Below are 19,098 nucleotides of genomic sequence, written 5' to 3' on the forward strand. Positions count from 1 at the left end.
GGTGATGAAATTAAAGTGGAGTGATTGGAGTGGACCCTAATCCAATCTGACCTGTGTCTTTATACCAAGAGGAAATTGGAGGCACAGAGACCCAGAGGACACACACCCAAGAGAAAAGGCCAGGCGAGGACACAGGGAGAAGATGGCACCTGGCAGCTGCAGAGACAGGCCTCCGAAGGAACCAGCCCGGCCAGCACCTTCCTAGGACTTCCAGCCTCCAAAAATGCAAGGCAATAAATGTCCCAGTCTGTGGGATTTTGTTATGACAACCCGAGCAAATGAATACAAAGGGGGTGCAGAGAAATGCAGCGAAGGCTGGAGGGGAATGTAAAATCAAGACAGGTTTGTCGTTTGTTTGTTTTAAAGTGGGTGAAACTGCAGTAGATCCGCACTCAGATAGGAATGGTCCCCGGAGAGAGGGAATACAGAATGGAAGATGCAGCAGAGAGAGAAGACAGTTGCTCGAGAAGCATCTTTGATTGGAGAGAGGTGGGCTCTGGTGCCTGTGCAGAGCGGGCCTTGGCAGGTGGCCGGATCACCATCTCAGGCACAGGGCAGGGCGAGGTGCCAGGCGCAGAGGCAGGAGGCACCAGGCAGGTGGGAGGAGGAAGTAGGGCCACCAGTGCAGTGGCAGGAGGGCCTCTGAGGCCCATTAGTCTGACTCTGCCACAAGACATAAGGTTGGGTTTTAAAATTACAGCTGGGCACGGTGGCTCATGCCTGTAATCCCAGCACTTTGGGAGGCTGAGGTGGGCAGATCACCTGAGGTCAGGGGTTCGAGACCAGCCTGGCCAACATGGTGAAATGCTGTCTCTACTAAAAATACAAAATTAGCTGGGCATAGTGGTGCATACCTGTAATTCCAGCTACTCAGGAGGCTGAGGCAGGAGAATTGCCTGAACGCAGGAGGTGGAAATTGCAGTGAGCTGAGATTGTGCCACTGCACTCCAGCCTGGGCAACAAGAGTGAGACTCTATCTCAAAGAAAATAAAAGTGTACATATAAAATTATTAAATTACATATATAAATTATATAAATATAATTATTTATTATACAAATATAATTATATGTAATTATATAATTAAACACACAATTACATATATAATTTTTTTTAAATAATATGTACATATGTGTAAATTAGTTAAGAAAGATACAGGACTGGGCACGGTGGCTCACGTCTGTAATCCCAGAACTTTGGGAGGCTGAGGCGGGAGGATAGTTGGAGCCTAGGAGTTCGAGACCAGCCTGGGCAACATAGCAAGACCCTCATCTCTACAAAAAATTTAAAAATTAGCCAGTCATGGTGTCACGTGCCTTTAGTCGCAGCTACTTGGGAGGCTGAGGTGAGAGGATTGCTTGAACCCAGGAGGTTGAGGTTGCAGTGAGCTATGATGGCACCATTGCACTCCAGCCTGGGCAACAGAGCAAGACAAAATTATATCGAACTTCCACATAAAATGAGTGAGGAGACAGGGTGACCCCGTCCCAGGCGCACAGATGGCCTTCTGCTTGTACCACAGCTGGATCCTTTCTCCACTAGGTCATGCTCTTCGCCAGTCTAAGACCTCCCTGAGCTCGGAAAACTCAGAACAGGGCCCGGTAAAAGGCCGTCTGTTAAGAAGCGGGAGAAACATTTTTCAAAGATCGAGAACTCTCCTACAAAGAGCCAAGAACCTCTGCGTACCTCAGGGACTCAAACAGGGATCACGGTGCCTGTTCGTCGGCAAACAGGGATCACCGTGTCAGCTCCCAGAGGCTCTCTGCTGGTTAACACGTTGGTTTCTGAAACGCATCTGAGAACTGAAGTCAGGAGTGTTGGAAGGCAGTGTGAGGTATCGTTATTATTCTGCTGAACGTTTCCCCCGGAACCAGCGATACTTGAATCCCTTTAAAAATAGGCCATTTCTTCTTAGAAGACTTCCATGAGTCACATAATCCTTACACAGAGGCAGGCAACGAAGCACTGATGTCAATAACGTTACAGTTTTACTTCATACCAACATTTACCCACCGACATAGCAATGTACTAAACCGCAGAAAACGCCGGCACAGGGCCTCTGTTTACCCTTAGATTTTTTATATTTCAGAGACAGGGTCTCCCTCTGTCGCCCAGGCTGGAGTGCAGTGGTGCAATCACAGCTCACTGCAGCCTCTACCTCCTGAGCTCAAGTGATCCTCCCACCTCAGCCTCCCAAGTATCTAGGCCCACAGGCATGGCCACCACACCCAGCTAACTTTTACCTTTTTTGTAGAGATGAGGTCTCGCTATGTTGCCCAGGCTGGTCTCAAACAAGTAGGCTTAAGTGATCCTCCTGCCTCAGCCTCCCAAAGTGCTGGGATGATAGGCATGAACCATTGTGCCCAGGCTGCTTCCAGATTTTTTTTTTTCTAAAATGGCCATCACCACCAAGACATGTATAAGAATGTTCACAGTGGTTTCATCATGATAGCCCCGAACTGCAAGCAACAGAAATGTTTATCAACTGTCAGGTGGATAAGTAAATTGTGGTAAATTTTTTTTTTTTTTTTTTTTTTTTTTTTTGAGACAGGTCTCACTCTGTCACCCAGGCTGGAGTGCAGTGGCACGATCTTGGCTCACTGCAACCTCCTCTTTCTCGGGCTCAAGCAGTTCTCCAGCCTCGGCCTCCCGAGGAGCTGGAATTATAGGCACAAGCCACCAACGTTTGGCTAATTTTTGAATTTTTGTAGAGATGGTTTCACCATGTTGCCCAGGCCAGTCTTGAATTCCTGAGCTCAAAGCAATCTGCCTGCCTTGGCCTCCGAAAGTGCTGGGATTACAGGCATGAGCCACAGCGCCTGCCCCTATTGCGGTAAATTTGTACCATGAAATACTGTGTAGCAATGAAAAAGAAACGTTGAATGTGTCTCTGTCCATGTGAAGTTCAAGGACAGGGATGGTGACAGAGGTTGGAAGGGGACGGGGAGGGGTAACGACTGGGAGGGGATATGGGACTTCCCCAGAACCTAGAAGGGACCCAAATCTTGATTTGGGTGATTGGCTCCAGAAAGGCATTTAAAAGCCCATTAAGTTGTATGTATGCTTAAGACTGTACTGTGTGTGTGTTACACCTTAATTTTAAAAAGTTATTATTATTACTGATGGGCAATCAGTTTTACCCTTTTTTTAATTTTATTTTTAGAGATAGGGTCTTGCTGTACTGCCCAGGCTGGAGTACAGTGGTGCAATCCCAGCTCAGTGCAGCCTTGAACTCCTGGGCTCCCATGATCCTCCCATCTTAGCCTCTGGAGAAGCTGGGACTACTACAGGTGCATGTCACCATGCCTGGCTAATTTTTAAAGTTTTTTTGGAGAAGTGGGATCTCACTATGTTGCCCAGGCTGATCTCAAACTCCTAGGCTGAAGTGATCCTCCCACCTGGGCTTCCCAAAGTGTTGGGATCACGTGTGTGGTGTGAGCTGCCACGTCCGGCCTATCAAACTTTTTGATGTTTGCCAGTCTGACAAGTGGAAAACACTATGTCCCTGTTGTATTACTTCACATGGATTTAATTGTAAACGAAGCATGCTGACTGACCAGCTGATATTCTGTGTGTGTGTACCCCTTTACCATTTTTTCTATTGGTTGAATTCTCTAATTTTGGGGTCTGGACACTCCCACTGAGGGTCCAGTCCTGTGCCGTCCACTGGGCCAAAGGTGGCCACACTTACTCCCATCTACAGCCGCCTCCACCCCACAAGGACAGCGTTGGTAGCTTCGACGGAGACCCTCTGGCTCACAAGGCCTAAAATATTTACTATTTGGAGCTTTCAAGAAAAAGTGTGCCAGTTCTCGTGTCTAATTGGTTTACAAGAGTTCTTAGTAAATTAAGGAAATAGCTCTTTGCTGCATATATTCTGTTTTGCATTTCATCTCTCTCTGTTCTCCCTCCTGGCCTCTGAATGAGCAAGTCAGAAGTAAAACTTAAAAGCAGAAGCTGCAGAACCCCTTGACACATTTGGTGCGTTTGGAAACACTTTGGTCTATGCTAACCTAGGGGTGGCATCATCCTTATTATTATATTGTGATGGAGTCTCGCTCTGTTACCCAGGCTGGAGTGCAGTGGTACAATCTTGGCTCACTGCAACCTCTGCCTCCCGGGTTCAAGTGATTCTCCTGCCTCAGCTTCCCAAGTAGCTGGGATAACAGGCGCCCGCCACCACGCCAGGCTAATTTTTGTACTTTTCGTAGAGACAGGGTTTTGCCACGTTGGCCAGGCTGGTCTCAAACTCCTGACCTCAGGTGATCCGCCTGCCTCGGCCTCCCAAAGTGCTGGGATTGCAGGTGTGAGCCACTGCGCCCCGCTAGGGGTGGTAATTTTATACCCATTTTACACGTGCAGCAGTTGAGGCTCAAAATCATCGTGTGACTTTGTTGGGGTCACAGAGAGTGCAGGTAGTGGAGCCGGAATGGACACCTTGTCTGCCAGGCTCTAAGTCTGTAGATCTCTCCAGAAAGCAGCTTTTCTTTTCTTTTTTTTTTTTTTTTTGAGACGGTCTTACTCTGTTGCCCATGCTGGAGTGCAGTGGTGCAATTGCGGCTCCCTGCAGCCTCAGCTTCCTGAGCTCTAGCAGTCTTCCCACCTCAGTCTCCTGAGTAGCTGGAACCACGGGTACATACCACCATACCTGGCTCATTTTTAAATTTTTTATAGAGATGGGGTCTTGCTATGTTGCCCAGGCTGGTCTCCAACTCCTGAGTTCAAGCAATCCTCCTGCTTTGGCCTCCCAAAGTGCTGGAGTGCTGGGATTACAGGCGTGAGCCCTCGTGCCTGGCCTTTTTTTTTTTTTTTTTTTTTGAGACGGAGTCTTGCTCTGTGCCCCAGGCTGGAGTGCAGTGGCGCGATCTCGGCTCACTGCAAGCTCCGCCTCCCGGGTTCACGCCATTCTCCTGCCTCAGCCTCCCGAGTAGCTGGGACTACAGGCGCCCGCCACCTCGCCCGGCTAATTTTCTTGTATTTTTAGTAGAGACGGGGTTTCACCGTGTTAGCCAGGATGGTCTCGATCTCCTGACCTCGTGATCCGCCCGTCTCGGCCTCCCAAAGTGCTGGGATTACAGGCTTGAGCCACCGCGCCCGGCCCACCTGGCCTTTTTTTTTTTTTTTTTTTCATCTTGCCTCTTAATGAATGAGGCCAGTCCCAGGGGGATGGCAGCGATCATAATCAGCACTGTCCTGGCAGGTGTTGCCTTTGACACCACCAGGACCAAGGACATGGCACAGGGCAGCCCCTACTCTGCTGCTGTCATACTTGGGTATAAAGACAGCAAATTCCTGAGTTGCAGAGAGGCAGGAAGGAAGATGACACGCTAGACACAGAAACCACACAGAGGAGGACGGAGCCCTGTTTGCGAGCATGGATACTGCACATGCCCCTTTCTGGCTCCCAGACTTGCAAGGAATAATGTCCACTGAGGAATGGCCCCGGCTGGGCCAGGAGGAACCCGGCACTTTGGAGGAACGAGTGTGCTTCGAGGAGCAGGAGAGGGGAAGAAGAAGTGACAGCCACACAGACGGGACTGGAAGGACTTTATCACCCTCTGGCTCTCAGCCACCAACACCTATTACACAAATGTGACAGCGACCATTATAATCTCCGAGCCCTTGAACAAATCACAACCCAAAAGGTTACCCTCCCGAAAATAATCACCCCATCAAAACCACTGACCCAGAGAGCGGCAGTCCCTCAAGGAGAGAGTACGGACAAGGCATGGGGCCTGCTCTTTGTATGGAGTGTGCGGTGCCCTGGCTGTGCTTTTCTTATGTGGCCTGCCACAGGAAGAGGCTGGCATCTGGAATCTGTGCCTTCTAATTCTTCTTCTTTTCTTTTTTTTTTTGAGACTGAGTCTCACTCCGTCACCCAGGCTGGAGTGCAGTGGTGCGATCTCAGCTCACGGCAACTCCAACTCCCTGGTTCAAGCAATACCCCTGCCTCAGCCTCCCGAATAGCTGGGATTACAGGCGCCCACCACCTCGCTTGCGTAATTTTTTCTGTATTTTTAGTAGAGATGGGGTTTCACCATGTTGGCCAGACTGGTCTCGAACTCCTGACCGCAGGCAATCTGCCCACCTCGGCCTCCCAAAGTGCTGGGATTACAGGCGTGAGCCACCGCGCCCCGTTGCCTTCTAATTTTTCTTTAGCAGAAGAGCATGTTTAAGGCGCTTCCTCGAAGGTTGCCTTTTCCTTCTCTTTTTGTTTCTGTATTTCAATCAATCGATCAAAATATTTTCTTTCTTTCTTTCTTTTTTTTGTTTGAGGCAGGGTCTTGCTCTGTCGCCCAAGCTGGAGTGCAGTGGTGTGATATTGGCTCACTGCAACTTCTGCATCCCAGGCCCAAATGATCCTCCTGCCTCAGCCTCCCAAGTAAGGAGGGACCACTATGCCTGGCTAATTTTTTAGTATTTTTTTTTTTTTGTAGAGACATGGTCTCACCATGTTGCCCAGGCTGGCTGGTCTGGAGCTCCTGGACTCAAGGGATCCACCCACCTTGGCCTCCCAAAGTGCTGGGATTACAGCCATGAGCCACCGTGCCCAGCCAAACAAGATATTTATCAAGATATTTTCTAGACTGATTTGGGTACTGCAACCACCCAGAGTGAGAGTTTTTTTACAGGGTAGATTGACGGAGCATCAGCTCGGTCTGTGATTTCCTTGGGCCTCATAATTCCCCTGTAAGACTGAGATTGCAGACAAGGAATTGGAGGTTGCACCAGAAAAAAGTAAGGAGGTCCATCCAGCTGGTGTTTGCGGGGAGGCTGGTACTATAGCCCTGGGTCTGGACTCCAGAGTCCAGCCTCTGATCTGCTGCAGACCTTAGTCATCATGGCAAAGGTAATCCTATGTCATATGCCGTATTTTCTCATTTTATGCTTGGTGTAACTGACAACACTGAAAATAACCAGTATTGATATCCTGATTTCATTAGAGAAATGACTCTCGGAGAGCTTAGGTGATGGGAAGGCTGTCCAAGGTCACACAGCTAGCCAAGGTCACATGGCAAGCCAAGGTCACAGGGCTAGCACTGATCAGTAGTCATGCCACGAACCCATGCCTTCATGGGCTCCAACCCAAAAGATGGAATGCCTCTGGGAGCACGGCCTGCAAAGCAGAGAGTGTAGGGGCTGGGCAAGAGGAAATGGAAAGTGGTTTTTTGTTTTTTTTTTCTTTTTTTGGAGACAGAGTCTCACTCTGTTGCCCAGGCTAGAGTGCAGTGGGGCAATCTCGGCTCACTGCAACCTCTGCCTCCTAGGTTCCAGCAATTCCCCTGCCTCAGCTTCCCGAGTAGCTGGAATTACAGGTGCCCACATCATTTTTGTAATTTTAGTAGAGACGGGGTTTCACCACGTTGCCCAGGCTGGTCTCAAACTCCTGACCTCAAGCGATCCTCCCACCTCTGCCTCCCAAAGTGCTGGGATTACAGGCGTGAGCCACCATGCCTAAAGGCGGTTTTAAAAATGGATTCAAGAGGCTCCATTTTTCACCACTTGACATGCCTTTTCATCATCACCATCTGAAAATCAGGACCCCATTTGGCCTTTCCTGCATGACATGCTATGAGGAGCTATGATCACAAGTGCATCTTCATCTCCATGGCCCCTGCCAGCCACCACCAAACCACAGTCACACAGCCCCTCAGTCCCAAGAAGCAAGTCTTTTATCGGAAGGGCCCAGAATCACTGCATAGGATAAAGAAGTCTAGACACTGCCCCTGGTTTTTTTTTTTTTTTTTTTTTTTTTTTTTTTTTTTTTTTTGATATATTGCCTTGCTTTGTAGCCCAAACTGGAGTGCAGTGGCACCATCTCAGCTCACTGCAACTTCCACATCCCAGTCTCAAATGATCCTCCTGCCTCAGCCTCCCAAGTAGCTGGGACTACAGATGCACACCACCATGTCTGGCTAATTTTTTGGTATTTTTTGTAAAGACAAGGTCTTGCCATGTTGCCCAGGCTGGTCTCGAATTTCTGGACTCCTAGAACCTGGACCCCCTCCTGTGACCCTGCCACCCCTTTCCTAGTACAGTGTCCACAGGGGGCTGTCCTGTCCCATCTCCCAACTCTGCACCCCCTTTCGGGGGGATTGCCCTTCCTCCCTGAGATTTTCAGCACCATCTCAGCCTGGAACCTTCCAGGGATCCCTGGACCTTCTGAGTCCTACCATCTCCCAAGTTCACTCCCTGCTTCCCTCCCCACTCCTCCTAATTCTTTTCCATCTCATGTGCGTCTCAGCCACACTCTGACCACGGCATACACAGACTGTGTGATGAACCTACTCAGGTTGGAGCACTGCTTCTCACATCCCTCCTGCGTCCCCTGTGCCACCAAGTACAAAGCCACCCACACACACCCACTGATGGATTCAAACAAGCGTCGTCATCTTTAGAAGACTTAGGTTTAGAAGTCTTTTTTTTGAGACAGCGTCTTGCTCTGTCGCCCAGGCTGGAGTGCAGTGGTGCGATCTCAGCTCTCTGCAACCTCCGCCTCCCCAGTTCAAAGCGATTCTCCTGCCTCAGCCACCTAAGTAGCTGGGACTACAGGCATGCACCACCACGTCAGGCTAATTTTTTGTGTGTATTTTTAGTAGAGATCGTGTTTCACCACTTTGGCCAGGCTGGTCTCGAACTCCTGACCTCAGGTGATCCACCCGCCTTGGCCTCCCAAAGTGCTGGGATTACAGGCGTGAGCCACTGCGCCCGGCCAGAAGTCATTTTTAAAAATCACATAAAGGATGAGCAGATATACGAAATATGGTCTATCTACACGACAGAATATTATTCATCCTGAAAAAGGAAGGAGATTCGGTCACAGGTGACAACACAGACGAACCTTGAGGACATGAGGCTCAGAGAAATAAGCCAGGCACGGGAAGGACACAGGTTGTATGAGCCCCCTTATACGGGGTCCGGAAAATCATCAGATTTCTAGAGACAGAATGGAGAAGTGTGACTGCCAGGGACTGAGGAGGGAGCCAGGAAGATGTTCTTTAATGGGGGACACAGTTTCAGTTTGGGAAGAGCTGGACGGTGGTGACCACTGCAAGACAATGCAAATGGGCTTAACGCCAGTCCACTGTGCGCTTCAAAGCGGTTCAGTGAGCTACTTTTATGTCATGTGTATTTCACCACGATTTTTAAAAAAATCACATCAAGGACCATTCATGCATTAACTGAAGACTGCTGGGGCCAGGGGAGCCACGGCCTGCCTATCTGATACCCAGGCAAGTAACATCTACACGGGTCCAAGCAGTCCCTGGCCTTGGCTATGCTTCAGAGTCCCGGTCACTGTTACTGTCCTCAGGGCAGCCCCGGCCGGAGGCAGGAGTATCATCTCTTTACAGATGCCTCGCTGGGGAAAGAACGGGAGGTTCCGCGAAAGCACAGAAATGGACACTTAATGGATTCCTGTCCTCATATTAAGCACAAAAACGTACACTGACGGAGAAATTCCTGTCCTCATATTAATTCCTGGCTCCTGGGATTTCTGGCACATATTATGCACATGCTGAGCACTTAATAAACGTGGAATGAACGATCGACTGTTTCTCTCCCCTTTCTGGCAGGTTGGTAACCTTATACCTTCAAGACGAGTCATAAACGTCAGGAGAAACATTTTTGAACTACAAATCAAAGGCTTTGAGAGCAGGCGGGACAGACAGAGGTCAGTTTGGTCCAAGACGGAGTTTGTGTGGGCAGCCCTGAAGCTCACAGCTGAGACCACTGTCCATGAACCTGGGTCCCTGTGACAGCCTCCAGCGGTGCTCAGAGCCCCCGAGGGACAGAAACACCCTCTCTGCCCCTATCTTCAGAGGGGGCTCAGCAGAAGGCCTGGTGGCCCCATCGGGCCTGGAGCGGCCTCCTGGGGGTGGGTGGCTTTCAGGCCTGAGGCCGCTGGGGACTGGTCCGGGTTTCAGTGGGGAACCTGGGCCCCCTCCTGTGCCCCCACCACTCCCTTTCTAGCAGAGTCCCTGCGGGAGGCTGTCCTCTCCCATCTCCCAGCTCCATACCCTCTTTTGGTGGGGCTGCCCTTCCTCCCTGAGCCAGGCCCCACCTTCCCAGGAGCCTCTGAGTCAGGCTGGGCTGTGGTCTGCAAACTTCCGGGCCCTTCAGGTGTCAGAAAAGTTTCTCTTCCTCCCTCTGGGCAGGTGCACCAAGGGGCTGCAGCCTCCTGACCCCCGATTTTTTCCTGTCCAGTAGGAGGAGGTGGGGGTTTTGCTGGGCAGAGATACTCAGAGAGGCTCAGAGAGACACGGAGGAGAGGTACACGAGGTGGAAAGTGAGGGAGAAAAAGGGTTGGAAGGGAAAAGGAGGAGATAAGAGTGAGAGAGAGAAGTGGGGCAGGGGGACAGAGATGGAAGGATACCCCCATCATCGCGGGGCCAGCAGGAGCCACTCCCATCCCCCCCACGCCCCACTACCATGTCATCTCACTAATGCCCCCCATCTCCTCCCCATGTCCTCCTCTCTTTCCCCAGCTCCCCGCCTCGTGCTCCCCCTCCACCAGCTCCCCCATCCCGGCTGCGCCTACCTGGGGCGCTCATGCTCCGCCAGCTGCGCGGGGCGCCTCCTCCACGCAGGCCTCCGGCTTCCTCCAGGCGACCGGGCCCTCCGTCCCCGCGGGCCCGGACCCGTCCTCCGAGGGGCGCTGCCCGCCCAGGGGCTGCAGGGCCAGGAGGGGGCTGCGGGCGGCGCGGGCAGGAGTCCGAAGGCCAGAGGAGGCAGGAGAGAAAAAAGGAGAGAAAGTATGTCATAGGCTAGGAGGGGCGGGGGAGGGAAATGCAAAACCCGACAGGAAATGAGACTAAAAAATGCGAAAGGTTAGAAAAAGATAAGGAAGAGAGGGAGGGGGCGGAGTCGGTGCTTCGGGAGGAGGGCGGTAAGGAGGTGGGGGTGGGAGTGGGGACAGGGCCTGGGGTGGGGGTGCTTGGGGACAGATCAGGGAGCCGGGGATGGGGAGACCAAGGCGAGTCTCGGGGTCCAGGCCACCTGCATCAGTCGGGGTGAGGCTGGACCAGCCTGGTTGTCAGTCCCCACCCAGCTGTGACCCCAGGCAGAGTCCAGGTGGGGCCTTGGAAGGGGCTATCCCCTTTCTAGGTTCTTCAGGCCTTTGGCTCCCCAGGTCTAGCCGAATTTCTCAAGAAATTCCAGAGCCTGTCACTGCAATGTGTGTGTGCGCGGGAGAACGGGGTGTCCCACATAAAATTCTGCAGCCTCCTACACCCCAAGCCTCTTTCCTCCCTCAGCCCCTGTTCTGGAAGCTTCCTGGGCATGCTGGCTGGTCAGCACCCCTGCAAAGGCCTTCCTCACCCCAAAAGCTTTGGGGTCCAAGATATCCATCATCAGCTTGCACCCTCAACGTTCTGGTGAACTATGCTTGTGAGAGAAATTGTGATTTGGATGTCATCATTTTACTTTATTTTTATTTTTTGAGACGGAGTCTTGCTGTGTCACCCAGGCTGGAATGCAGTGGTGCGATCTCAGCTCACTGCAAGCTCCACCTCCTGGGTTCAAGCAATTCTCCCACCTCAGCCTCCCAAGTAGCTGGGACTACAGGCGTGCGCCACCAAACCTATCTAATGTTTGTATTTTTAGTAGAAATGGGGTTTCAACATGATGGCCTGGCTGGCCTCGAACTCCTGACCTCAAGTGATCTGCCCACCTCAGCCTCCCAAAGTGCTGGGACTACAGGTGTGAGCCACCGTGTCCGGCTGGATGTCAGCATTTTGATAATTTACCCCAAATGGCCAGCGTCGTGGGTGGGATGGTCCCAAGGGTTTACAGGGATTGTGGACTCAAAAATCTGGATGAAAGAAAATGTGATACACACAAACACACACACACACACACACACACACACACACACACACACACACACACACACATACACACACCATGGAATACTACTCAGCCATGAAAAAGAACGAAATAAAGTCTTTTGCAGTAACTTGCACTTGGATGGAACTGGAGGCCATTATCTAAAGTGAAGTAACTCAGGAGTGGAAAACCAAATACTCCATGTTCTTACTTAAAAGCGAGAGCTAAGCTATGGGTAGGCAAAGGCAGGCAGAGTGGGATCATGGACATTGGAGACTCGGAAGGGGGAAGAATGGGAGGGGGTAGGGGGTGGCAAATCACCTGCTGGGTACAATGTACACTGTACGACGTGTACTATTCCAGGGACAGGAACACTAAAAGCCCAGACTTCACCACTACACACTTCATCCACGTAACCCAAAATCGCATGTACCCCTAAAGCTATTGAAATAAAAATCTGGATGAACCGTGCCTACCCAGAAAACCTTAGTTTCTATTTTCTTGCTGCAATTGACCGATGCCTCCCGCGCCACCCCCCCCCCCGCCTGTTTCCCCAGCTTCTGCACCTCTCATTCTACTCTGCCTCAGTTTACCACTCTCCTCTCATCTCTCTCCCTCTCTTTTGATCCCCTCATTACGGCTAGAGAATGTAGGCTTCTGTTTCATGTTTTAAGCGTTCTGAGAAAAGTTCCTCGAGGTGCTAGAAGGAAAGGCCTTCAGTAAATTAAACTTTCAGCAAGACGATAAATAAAAAATGGGATTTTGGTCCAAGCACGGAAGAATCTGAAATACCAGTGAGGAATGTGTTTGCACTGATGTGCATGTGCTAGGGATGAAGGAAGACACCGGTTTGCTTCCTGTAAAGCATGCAGAAATGCAAGCAAGGGCTGTAAAGAAAGTTTCTAAAATGAACACCAAGACCCACAGCCTTCTAGGCCTTTGTCCCTAAGGACACATCTCACTGCCTACCCAGGACCGGGGAAGCTGCTTATACTCTATGAAAACTCTAAATCAGGCAGTGGCATTTATTTATTTATTTATTTATTTATTTATTTATTTATTTATTTATTATGGAGTCTTGCTCTGTTGCCCAGGCTGGAGTGCAGTGGCACGATCTCGGCTCACGGCAACCTCCACCTCCCAGGGTTCAAGCGATTGTCCTGCCTCAGTCTCCTGAGTAGCTGGGACTACAGGCATGCACCACCACGTCTGGCTAAGTTTTGTATTTTTAGTAGAGACGGGGTTTTACCAGGTTGGTCAGGCTGGTCTTGAACTCCTGACCTTGTGATCCGCCCGCCTCGACCTCCCAAAGTGTTGGGATTACAGGCTTGAGCCAATGCACCTGGCCAGCATTTTATTTTACTTTATTTTATTTTACTTTATTTTATTATTTTTGAGACAGGGTCTCGCTCTGCTGCCCAGGTTGGAGTACAGTGACTTGATCACAGCTCACTGCAGCTTTGATCTCCTGGGCTCAAGCCATCCTGCTGCCTTGGCCTCTCTAGAAGCTGGGACTACAAGTACACGCCACCACGCCTGGCTAATTTTTTAATCTTTTGTAGAGATGAGGTCTCACTATGTTGCCCAGGCTGGTCTTGAACTCCTGACCTCAAGCGATCCTCTTGCTTGAGCCTCCTAAAGTGTCAGGATTACAGACGTGAGCCACGGCATCTGGCCTGTCATTTTAAAGAAGAGCTCAGATTTCCCTCCTGCAAGATATGAAATGAGGGCAATACCTTAAAACAGCGAAACATGTCTCTAGAGATATGTATAAAGTCAAGTCCACAAATGCTGCAAAGTCTGATGAATTTTTGCAGCAACTTGGATGGAACTGGAGGCCATTAGCCTAAATGCGAGTGTAACCCACACTCACACTTCATTCTATCAAAACATGGAACTTCATCTGTGCCCCAGAAACCCCCTTGTGTCTCATTCCTATCACTCTCCCACCAAGCGTAGCCAAATTCCTGCCTCTGACAGCATCGGTCAGTTTGCCTGTTTGTGAACTGTATGTAAACAGCAGCATGCGTGGGTTCTTTTCACAGCCTGGACCCTTTCACTCAGTGTTATGTTTCTGAGTTTTATAGACGGGACTGCATGTGGGTCTAGTTCCGTAAGACAAGCCTCTGTCTCCCCCAACATCTTATTAAAAATTTTAAATGTTCAGAAAAGTTAGAAGAATCATCTAATGAATTTCCATAGAATCCCCATATACCCCACCACTTGATTCTACAACTAGCATTTTGCTCTATTGGCTTTATCACAGATCTATCTGTCTATCTCGCCATCAGTCCTCCTGTCTCTTTTTTTTTTTTTTTTTTTTTGAGATGGAGTCTCGCTCTGTCCCCCAAGCTGGAGTACAGTGGCGCGATCTCAGCTCACTGCAAGCTCCGCCTCCCAGATTCATGTGATTCTCCTGCCTCAGCCTCCCGAGTAGCTGGGACTACAGATGCCTGACACCATTCCTGGCTAATTTTTTGCATTTTTAATAGAGACGAGGTTTCACCGTGTTAGTAGGATGGTCTCGATCTCCTGATCTCGTGATCCATCCGCCTCAGCCTCCCAACCTCCTGTCTTTTTTTGGGGGGTGTGTTTCAAAGTAAGTTGCAGACATCATCAGTATATGTCACTGTTAAACACTCCATCTTGCATATCATTCACTAGAGAGGTTTGTTTAGGTGAAATTTACAAACAGATTTTAACCATACGATGCAATGAAGCTGGGCACAGTGGCAGGTGCTTGTAGTCTCAGCTACTCCAGAGGCTGAAGCGGGAGAATTACTTGAGCCCAAGAGTTCGAGGCTGCAGTGAGCTGTGATTGCACCACTGCACTCCAGCCTGGGTGACAGAGCTAAACCCCATCTCAAATAAATACGTACATACATAAATAAATGATTTAAAAACTATATGATGTAATGAGTTTTGACAAATGTACATATTATGTAAGCCACGTCCTTATGAGGACATAGAACAGTGTGGTCCAGTGTGACGGCTACTAGTCACATTTGACTGTTGAGCACTTTGACAGGAGGCTGGTGAGATTAGGAAGCAAAGTTTTAATTCTCTTCTATTATTATTATTATTATTTGAGAAGGAGTCTTACTCTGTAGCCCAGGCTGGAGTGCAGTGGTGTGATCTCGGCTCAATGCAACCTCCACCTCCTGAGTTCAAGCAATTCTCCTGCCTCTGCCTCCTGAGTGGCTGGGTTTACAGGCGCCCGCCACCACATCCAGCTAATTTTTGTATTTTTAGTAGAGACGGGGTTTCACCACGATGGCCAAGCTGGTCTCGAACTCCTGACCTCCAGTGATCTGCCCGCCTCGGCTTCCCAAAGTGCTGGGATTGCAGGCATGAGCCACTGCGCCTGGCCAATTTTAATTATTTTTCATCTAAATCCAAAAACTAACACTTGATTCTGTTATTGAAAAGCTTTTAAGTACGTCTGGAGCCATTTGAACATGTTCATCTACTTTTTCAACTGTAAAGTTAATGAAATCTAAATACAGGTCAAGTATCTCCGAGGAAAATATGGTGTCTGCATTGATGTTCTGTGAGTGTAACAGAAACCAGATTTTGAAGACTTCGTGTGTAAAAAAGAATACAAAACGTCTCGTTAATAATGTTTATATTGACTGCATGCTGAAATAATATTTTTGATAAGTTGGGTTAAATAAAATATATTAGTAACATGCATTTCCTTGGTTTCTTTTTGGTATTGCCAGTAGGAAATTTTAAATTACACATTTTATTTCTATTGGGTGGTGCTGTATTATATAGAACATTACCATCACCCCCACTGAGTTCCTCATGCCTAGATACACCATTTTGTATCTTGATTCCTCTGTGATCCCAGAGAGAAGTGGATTCCAAAGTCTTTGAATCATAGACACAAAGATGGCAACAATCTGCTGAGTACAGTGGCTCAGGCCTATGATCTCAGCACTTTGTGAGGCCAAGGCGGGCAGATCACTTGAGGTCAGGTGTTCAAGACCAGCTTGGGCAACATAGGGAGACCCTGACTCTACCACAAATCCAAAAAAAATTAGCTGGACATGCTGGCGGGTGCCTATAGTCCCAGCTACTCAGGAGGCTGAGGTGGGAGGACTCCTTGAGCCCAGGAGGTTGGGGCTGCAGTGAACCATGATCGTACCCACTGCACTCCAGCCTGAGTGACGGAGTAAGACCCTGTCTCTAAAAAAGTAATAGTGAACTAAACACAAAATTTACCTGCCAAGAACAGTGGGGGATAGGTTATAAAAAGGTGCCTGGAAAGAATGCAGATAACAGGTGAGAAGCGTTTCTGGAAGGCAGGAGGCAGTGGACAGAAAACCCCGGCCCAGAGCCTGCAGCAGGGAGTTGGCAGCAAAGCTGAGAGTGGCTCTCCTACTGTAGAATCCCTCAAATCTGTCAAGATTGAACTGAAGGCAGGCTCAGAGGAAGGGCAGACACAGAGTGACTGATGGGAGCATCATCTGTAGGACTGTTAGGGCAGGTACAGTCATCCCACTTCCCTCCCACAACCCCCCACGGTGCCACTTCAGCTTCTCCCACAGGCCGAAGCCAGAGAGAGCTTTCCAGTGAAAACTCTGGTTTGATGGGTACGGATATGCAGTTAAACAGAAGGTACAAGTTCTAATGCTGGGCAGCAGAGTAGGGTGATTGCAGCTAGCAACAATGTATTGTATATCTCAAATTAGCTAGAAGAGAAAATCTGAATTATTCCCAACACAGAGAAATGATGAACACTCAAGGTGATGGATGCCTCAAATACCCTGACCTGATCATTCCACATTCTATGCATGTAACAAAAGGCTGAGCACAGTGGCTCATGCCTATAATCCCAGCATTTTGGGAGGCCAAGGTGGGAGGATTGCTCGAGCCCAGGAGTTTGAGCCCAGCCGGGGCAGCAAGCAAGACCCCATCTCTACAGAAAATTTAAAAAGCTAGCTGGATGTGGTGGCATGTGCCTGTGGTTCCAGCTACTCAGGAGGCTGAGGTGGGAGGATCACTTGAGCCCAGGAGTTCAAGGCCAGGCTGGGCAGCATAGCAAGACCCCATCTCTAGAAAAAATAAAAAAAGTTAGCTGGGTGTGGTGGCACACACCTGTGGCTCCTGCTTCTCAGAAGGTTGATGGGGGTGATCGCTTGAGCCCAGAAAGTTGAGGCTGCAGTGAGTCATGATCACATCATTGCACTCCAGCCTAGGCAACAAGAATGAGATCCTGTCTCAAAAAAAAAAAAAAAAAATCACACATACACCCTAAATATATAAAATATTATGAATCAATTTTTGAAAAGCTGCTCAGAGGGGTAAGTGCTCTTAGAATGGGGGCATGGGCCCAAAAGCCCTTCCTCATGTGATAACAGAGGGGTAGCCGGGGTAGCCTCTCCCTGCCTGGGTTCCCAAAAGCAGGGCTTCTGGAACCATCTGCAGCGAAAGACACCCCCACTCCCACCTGCCTTTAAAAAAAAATTCTAATCTGTTACGGGCTGATACTTTTGTGAAATATAATAAAAATTAATTGCTAGAAAATAGAATTTTTAAAAAGATACTAAGACACAAGCTGCGCGGTCACGCTTCGTTATTGTGTCAATGTCAAAAGTGCTATAAAAGTTTCCAAATGCTTCGTCTCCATTTCTGCTCTTATCTCGCCGCGGACCAGTGCACTGAAGGACGCGGGTCCCCAGGCCAGATATCTCAGAGCATAGCCCCGGAGTCAAGGCTGCCTGTTGACACAGCACTCCTGCTCCCGATACCCCAGCTGGCTTCTCCTCCATACAGAGGTTGGAAAAGGCAAAGGAAACTCCACACGAGTCAACACGGACCTTCCCAAACATGGACAGAGATCAGCAGCTTGAAAGGGTGGGCCTTAGATGAACAAATTGGACAATCATCTCCCAAGGGCAGGAAGGGAACAAACAATGATGAGAAGGGAATGAAGCATAATGATCCAAAAAGATCCTCTAATGAGAACCCGCAGAGAGATTCAAGCAGAGATCACATCCATCAAATAAGAACAAATGACTATGAAACAGGCTGCCTGAATAAAGGAACAGATTGTGGAAATTAAAAATAGGGTTGTCCAAATAATAAAATAAAATTTAAAATACAATAGAAGGGCTGGAAGAAGATGTCTATGAAGTCTATCCCCTGGGCTGGAAAATAAGAACAAAATAAAACCCGAAAAGAAAGAAAAAGTTTGAGAGAAAAGTTGAGACATAAGTGATGAATTTAGAAAGACCAATGTCTACTTAGTAAGAGTTCCGGCAGGAAGAGAGAAGGTGGAGGGAGGAATTAATCATCAGATAACGATAATATTTGTCAGAGCTGAAGAATGACATGATTCTTCATGAGGAGAGAGGCCACAGAGGGCCAAGTAGGATGAATGAAAAAGATCTGTACCTGCATATAGCCTCATGAAATTTCAGGAAAGTAAAAAAAAAAAAGATGGATAATGAGAAGTCTCTAAAATCTTTGAGAGAGAAAAATCATGCACACTGATGCCAAGTTCCCAGTGGGATTCAGAATTCTCATCAGCAACATTAGCTGCTAGCAGACAAGGAAGTCATGCATCAGTGTTCTCAGGGACATTTACTTTAAACTTAGAGTTCTGTATTCAACTAAATTATCAATTAAGTGTGAGAGCAAAATAAACACATTCCTCAACATGCAAAGAACTTTGGAAATTTACTTCCCAAGCATTCCTCAAGAAAAAAGTTCCTTGAGAATGGATGACAATAAAATGAAAAAGAAATCTAGGGGCCAAGTGCGGTGGCTCATACCTATAATCCCAGCACTTTGGGAGGCTGAGGCAAGAGGATCGATTGCTTGAGGCCAGGAGTTCGAGAGCAGCCTGGGAAACATAGCAAGATCCCATCTCTTAAAAACAAACACAAAAACAAAAACAAACCTAAAAGTTGGCTGTGTATACATCTATGGTCCTAGCTACTCATGAGGCTGAGGTGTGAGGATTCCTTGAGCCCTGGAGTTGGAGGCTGCCATGAGCCATGATTGAACTACTGCATTCCAGCCTGAACAACAGAGCCAAGTCTCAAAAAAAACATCTAGGAAAAAGGATCTCAGAAAGACTGAAATAAATAAGTGAAAATAATTCTTTTAAATATAAATAAATAAGACAATTTTAAAAAATAGTAATTGTGCAAGAGACCTACAAAAATGTCAGTATACAAGGAGACTTCAAAAAATTCATTGAGAAATGAAATTAAAAGATAAAAATAAAAAATATAAATGCTATTTCCCAACATAAGCTCCAT

The 19,098-nt window shown here is 48.5% G+C and overlaps 1 protein-coding gene across 4 annotated transcripts in view; it reads right to left on the reverse strand.

Moving 5' to 3' along the window:
• CARD11 (caspase recruitment domain family member 11) overlaps positions 1–10,819 on the reverse strand; it is a 138,924-nt gene extending 128,105 nt beyond the window's left edge. For 2 of the 4 annotated variants that reach the window (XM_077995998.1, XM_077995996.1), the window contains exon 1: positions 10,539–10,813. The gene's annotated coding sequence lies outside the window, so the exon portion shown is untranslated. Of the gene's footprint in view, positions 1–10,538 lie in introns of all 4 variants that reach the window. The other 2 variants (XM_015133205.3, XM_015133201.3) reach the window with 2 other exon arrangements.
• Between the last annotated feature and the right edge of the window lie 8,279 nt (positions 10,820–19,098).

The sequence above is a fragment of the Macaca mulatta genome, chromosome 3 (genome assembly GCF_049350105.2).
Source record: "Macaca mulatta isolate MMU2019108-1 chromosome 3, T2T-MMU8v2.0, whole genome shotgun sequence".
Classification (NCBI taxonomy): Eukaryota; Metazoa; Chordata; class Mammalia; order Primates; family Cercopithecidae; genus Macaca; species Macaca mulatta.